The 6,678-nt window shown below is 49.1% G+C and overlaps 1 non-coding gene across 1 annotated transcript; it reads left to right on the forward strand.

Moving 5' to 3' along the window:
- Nucleotides 1-6,263: 6,263 nt before the first annotated feature.
- Nucleotides 6,264-6,336, forward strand: TRNAT-UGU (transfer RNA threonine (anticodon UGU)). The gene has a single exon. It is a non-coding gene; the product is annotated as a tRNA-Thr (tRNA).
- Nucleotides 6,337-6,678: the final 342 nt, after the last annotated feature.

Below are 6,678 nucleotides of genomic sequence, written 5' to 3' on the forward strand. Positions count from 1 at the left end.
CCCCATACCCGACCTGTACCTGGTGTCACCTGGGCACCTTGGAGACAACTCAGAGATAACATATCAGAACCAGACCCTGGATTTCTCTCCACGAACCTCCTTCCTCCCCAGTATTCCCGGCTCAGTTTATGGCACCAAGATGTTCAAGCCCCAAACCAAAACCCCACCCCGGACTTGTCTCTCTCACATCCACCCTTTGAAGCATCAGCAAATGTAGTCAATTGACTTCAAAATTCAGCCTCCCACCTCTAACAACCCAGCCCCACGTGTAGCTACCTCCCCTCGGGACCGTAACAGGGCCTGCTAACTGGGGTCCCAGTTCCCATCCTTACCCCAGACATCACCCAGCAGCGCAAGGATCTTTTAAGGGCAGATCATGTCACTCTTGATTCCCCCAATCCTGCCTGGAAGAATTGGTGACCTGGTCTCTAGAGAGGACAAAAGTGTGTTTTATAAATGTTCATAGTATTTTATACTTTATATATTTTAAGGGCTAATTTAGTTATTTAGTGTTAATTTTTTTGCTAAATATCTGATTATTTGATGCCTGGAACGATCCGTGGCACAAAGGTAGATGTGTGTTGATAGAATGAAGGGCCAATCCTGACTCAGACTCTAATTTATCTTGTCACCTTGGGATGTCCTTTTCGTTCTCTGGGTCTTGGTTTTCTCCCTGGGCCAAAGTGGTGGCTGGGATCTGTGATGCGGTCTGGTATTTTCTATTCAGAAATATGGCTGGTCAGAAATTGCTAAAATGATGTCCTGATTTGCTAAGGGGTGGAGAATCACTGGGAAGTGCTGTCCAACCACATCAGAACTGCCAGGCTCTGCCGACCGCTGAGAGCAGGCTCTGGAGCCGGAACCTGTCCCTTGATCACTGTGTGGTCTAGAGCAAGCTACTTAGCCTCTCTGAGCCCCACATTTCTCAACGATAACTTGGGGAATCTAACAACCTTCTTTGCCAGCCAGAGTTCTAGCTGACCTAGCATAATGCCTGCAACAATAAGTTGACCTTTATTTCTCACTTACTATGTGACAGTCCCTGTGCTGTGTGCTTTCCAGTATTGGTTCAGTGGTTCTCAGCCCTGGTTGCATATTTAAATCATGTAGATAAAAAAATATGAATGTCCAGGCTTCAACTGAGATCCAGGAGGTCAGAGTCTCTGGGGTGGAGACCTGGATATTGGAATTATTTAAAAGTTTCCCAGGTGATTTGAATGTGCAGTCAGTGCTGAGAGTCATTGTATTAACCCATTCAGTTCTCAGATAATCCTGTGTTGTGTAGTAATGGAAAGCTCACTTTTCAGAATGCCCGTTTTCAGATGAGTAAACTGAGGCACAGAGTGGTACGTTGCCTTGGCAGGGATTCAGACTCTGGCAGTTCGGCTCTATGGCACATGCTGATTACCACACACAGAGCCCGGAAAGAGGGGTTAGGGTGAACATTCTGCAACCTTGGAAGTTTCAGAGACAGGCCTGAGGTTGCTTGGCTAGCTTCTTGCAGGACTTTTGTTCTCTGTCTAGGGCAGGGGTCCTCACACTATAGCCTGCAGGTCCCATGCAGCGGTGTGATTGTATTTGTTCCCGTTTTGTTTTTTTACTTCAAAATAAGATATGTGCGGTGTGCATAGGAATTTGTTCATAGTTTTTTTTTTTTAAACTATAGTCCGGCCCTCCAATGGTCTGGGGGACAGTAAACTGGCCCCCTGTTTAAAAAGTTTGAGGACCTCTGGTCTAGGGTATTGCAATGGGCTGCTCTATTTCATCAAATACAAGATACCACCATGGTGAGATGCTGCAGCGTGGCAGAGACGGCACCGTGAAGAATGTTACGGACCATTCTGCTCCACTCTGGACCTCCGGATGGGGTCGGTGGATGGTTACCATCAGCCTAGCTCACGGTAACCTTAAACTCCCAGGCTCAGGCAATCCTCTTGCCTCAGCCTTCTGAGTAGCTGGGACTACAGGAGCCCACTACAACATCTGGCTAATTTTGCTATTTTTTTAGTAGGGATGGGGTCTTGCTTTTGTTCAGGCTGGTCTCAGACTCCTGAGCTCAAGCAATTCTCCCATCTTGGCCTCCCAGAGGGCTAGGATTGCAGGGATGAGCCACTGTGCCTGACTCCCTATTAGAAATTTTAAAAATAACTAACATGTATTACTATGTAATAATAATGATGATGATTTAAAAAGTCCTGCTCACTTCAGTGACGTTTTAGGACTGAAGTCGTGAAATATACATATGAAGGCTCTAATGCTGGGCTCATAGAGAATTTCAGGCCCATGTTAAGAAATTCTAGACATATCTTTCATCCTCACAATCCCAAAGAGGAGGGTTGGCACGGAAAGGGGAAGGCAGCAACCAGGTGGTGTGGCTTCCTCGACCTGCACCGTCTCACCTTCCTGCCCATTCTTGGGGAGTCACCTACCTTTTTAAGAGAATGGCACACAATGTCCAGGGGATGGAGGCTGAGGGCCTGCTCTGCCCTCAGGGAGCTCTGCTCAGGGGGGCTCTGGCTTTCCTATCTTCAGATTCTCATTGACTCAGTTTCCTTCACCTACAATGTGCTTCTCATACTTACCCTTGTTGCAATTCATTCATTCATTCATGCAATAAGCATTCTGACCTACAAAGGGTCAGACATTAGCTATTAGGCTCCAGGGATAAAAATAATCATATAAGTCATGCTTCTTCTCTCGCTACTCAGAACTCGACCAGTGAGTGTATGAAGATGTTGCAAGCGTGTGGACAGACATGCCTCAGAGGCCCAAGGAGGTAGGTTGATTCCAGCTCTGCTAAGGAGCTTCTCTTCCACCCTCGGAGCCCCTGTTGCTGGGAGGCAGCAGCTTTAAGGGCTGGGTCTGCTCCCAGGGATCTCCCTGCCTCCTGCCTCAGCTAACTTATTTGTTCTTTCTTGGGTGTACCCGAAGTCTCCCAGGTCCCGTGTACCTGGTAGGAACTTATCAAATGTTCGGTGGAAGGAATCGCCCTCTCCGTGCCTTAGTTTCCTCCACGGTACAGTAAAGAAGCTACATAGACCCTCTGTACCTCATCGAGCTGTTGTGGAACTAAAATGAGAAAAGTGTGACATTAATCCTCTGAAACAGGGAGGGAGCCGTGATTATCTATAATTCTACAAAAGAGAAATCTCATTCAGAGATGGTTAGTGAGCTGCCTAAGGTTGCACGGTGAGCCAGAGGCAGTCGGAGAACATCTCTCTGAACTTTGACGCACAGCCTTCCTTCCCTCTGTCTCCTATCTGCCCCCAGTAAGCAGGTACAAAAAGAAAGCTTTCTGGTTTCCTCTGCGGGGATCCTCTTCTTTTTACTGTGTTTGGTTCTAGTCAGGAAGCTTTGGCAGCGTGGTTGGTGTTCAGGCAACCCGGCCTTCTGGCCTGTCCTCTGATGGCTGAGTCCCCAGCCTCCCCTGCAGCCCTGGGCTCCTTTTGAAACATGTGGAAAAGGGTCAGGAAGATGGTTCTCCTCACACGGCAGATGTTTACTGGTTCAGTCTGACTGATTGCAAAATGGAGATTGGGAAAGGGTGCAGAGGGCAGCACCCAGGATCTCAAGGCTGTGGTCGGACCCTAGCAGACCTCTGGGGCCACAGCCAAGTGACTGCCAGCCTCATGACAGGTGTTCCTCAGAGGCCCTCACTTCTGAGGGCGATGAACCTCTGAGTGTTCTGGAGAGCTCACAGCCCAGGTGTTTGTGAGACTTGAGGCGCTCAGAGTGACGTCCGGTGCCTACTTAGTGCTTGTCCCATGCTGGTTGCTGTCATTCCTGAGATCTCTGTGCCCGCCACTGCCAGCTGCCAGCTCTACTAGGACATGGCCCCTCCTGCACCCTGTTCTTCCTCCTTGGTGATTTGGCCTGCCACCCACCCAGGAGGGACTGGCCCTTTGGAGATCCCAAGATGGAAACAGCTGCGGGGACAGACTTGGCTTCTTCCCTTTGGGTTGAGAGGTCACTGGGCCATTTGGAGATGTCAGAGCCTCCACCTGGCAGGTTCCAGAAGTAATAGAAAGCTTAATATGTGTCCCTCCATTCCGGGAGCTGAGATGATGGAATGGCTGGCTGCAGACGTGGACAAATGGCGGAAGCAGAGAAGGGAATCTGCTTACAAGTTAACAGACCTGGACCCCAGAAGATCACGTGACTTGTGCCTTCATTTTCCCATAACGGTGGTCACAGTTCCTGCTGGATCACTTTTGAGGGGTCTTGAAAAGAACAGAATGATATGATGAAGCAGGGGACTTAATTCTAAGCACTGCCATTCACAGGAGAGCCTCAGCCTTTTCTGCTGTATACTGCGTGTTACGATACTGACTGCCTGGCCTCCTGCTAGCCCTGTGCAGACTCTAGTCACAGCTGAATGGAGGAAGGAAGGAGAGGAAGGTGGCGGAGAGGACCTGAAACGGACGTCCATGGGGACCTGAACTCACTACAACTCTGGAAAATGGCTAGTGTTGACACCGCCTTCATCTAGATTAGAGAGCCAGTGGGTGTGAGGTCTCACTTTGCACTGTGCTTAGAGCCCCTGTGGGGACACTGGCCTAGCATCAGACACTCAGGCAGACATTGCCATGGAAACCATAGGGGTCGAGAACGTGGAATGAGGAGCCAGACTGCCTGGCTTCCAATCCTGGCTTTGCCTCTTCCTAGTGGAGTAACACCGAGCAAGTCAGTTAACCTTTCCATAATTAAAATAATTTCCTAATCTCTAAAGTGGAGATAGTAGCAGTGCTCTTCTTACAGAGGGCTATTGTGAAAATTGAAATGAGCTAATGAATGTTTCAGAGCGCTTGGAACAGCAAACGTGTCGATGCTTGGTGAATAAAATAAGACCTCAGCCACCCTGGCCCTTCATGAAGGTCCCGCTGCCTGTGTCTGGCCAGGCTTTAATCACCATCATCCTCAAATGGTTAGACGAGAAGGAGGGAAGCAGGTGGACATTACTTCCCTACTTTGGGCTTTACCTTAAGTGAGGAGTGAGGTCTGTTTTCTGCTCTTGCCACTTCGCAGAATATTTTTCTTTCAGCAACAGGTAACCAGAAGCCAGGACTGGTCCCCCTGGGGCACTTGTTCTGCGCACATACTACCCTGGGCTGCCCTCTGGTTATCAGCTCTGCCAGCTGTCAGTCCAGGCTGGGTGGGAGAACTTCACAGAGCAGGCAGGTCCTGGACCCTGGGCCCCAGCAGCTGGCCTGCGGGGGAATGGGCACAGTCCACAGACCTAGTTCTGGTTCCACTCTTAGTGTTGGTCCTAGGGCAAAGTCTTCAAAGCTCTCTGAGTTTCACTCTGCCCTTTGGTAAAATGAGGATTGTTGTTAATGTACCGTTGGAGATAATAGATGCAAACGTGTTGTAAACAGGAAATCTCAATGTGTTCAGACCAGTGGATAAGGGATTATCATTGAGCAGAACTTCCAGTGCACCCGGCCAGTGCCCACTGGGGATTACTGCACAGCCTGTCCTCAGGGGTTGTCTAAGCCTGCAGGTCCTGGTGTCGAGGCTCAGGAAAGCCTCAGATGCTGGAACGTGGCAGACCGATGACTGATCTGCATTCAGGAGACCTGAGTTCTTGTCTGGCCTCTGCCGCTGTTTGCTTTGAGCAGGTCTCTCTCCTAATCTGGGCCCGGATTCCTGTGAAATGAAACGTTAACAGGAAGCAACCCAGTGCTTCAAGGTATAGACCAGCTAGGTAGCATATGGGAAATAATTTTGCAAACCATGAGGGGCTATAGCTTGGAACAGCACTGGCCAGGAACTTTGGACTCTAGCCCTGCCACTGAAGCAAGCACACTGTGTGAGCTTAGGCAAGTCACTTCCCCTCCCTGAGCCTCGTTTTCTTTACCTGTGCACTGAAAGTTTAGGTTGGGTTCAGTAGTTCCCAAATTGGATACACGTTGGACTCAACATGGCAGAGATGGGTATAAGAGATGCTTCATCCCATCCCAGACCAACTCAACCAGAATATATGCGTGGGGCATTAAGATCATCAACAAGCCTCCTAGTTGTCATCCTACAACTAGGATTGAGGATATCTGGTCCAGTAACCAGAAGATTCTTTTTGGCTTGAGTTTGTTTGATTTTTAGGAAGTTCATGGGATACAGTGGTCCCAACAGTGCCCCCAACAGTGACACCATCATCCTCCCTGCAGAGAATAAGGAATTCCTGCCTAGCCACGGAGCCAATAATCTCAACCTTGGATGAGGGAGATTTACCTGGGGAGCTTTTAAAAAATTCCCATGACTGGCTGGGCTCCATAGCTCAGTGGTTAGAGCACTGGTCTTGTAAACCAGGGGTTGCGAGTTTGAGCCTCGCTGGGGCCTCCAGCTGATTAAAAAAAAAAAAAAAAAGAAAACTTCCATAACTGGACACCACCTCTAGCAGTGGTTATCAATCTTCCTAATGCCGTGATGTATTTTCATTATTATAAAGGGGTCGCAACCCACAGGTTGAGAACCACTGACCTAAAGCAAGCGAAAATGATCTCTGGGGGTGGGGCATTCCTATTTTTACAAAGCTCCCCAGGTGATCCTAACATAAACCTGAACTGGAAACACGGGTTCCATTCTTTTCCCTTCCCAGAGTGCTCATAGCCTGGTGTGGTGGGTCAACAGCTTTCCCACCTGGAACCGTGTGCTCTGAGTGAGGCAGATGGTCTAGTAGTG

The sequence above is a fragment of the Nycticebus coucang genome, chromosome 13 (genome assembly GCF_027406575.1).
Source record: "Nycticebus coucang isolate mNycCou1 chromosome 13, mNycCou1.pri, whole genome shotgun sequence".
NCBI classification, from domain to species: domain Eukaryota; kingdom Metazoa; phylum Chordata; class Mammalia; order Primates; family Lorisidae; genus Nycticebus; species Nycticebus coucang.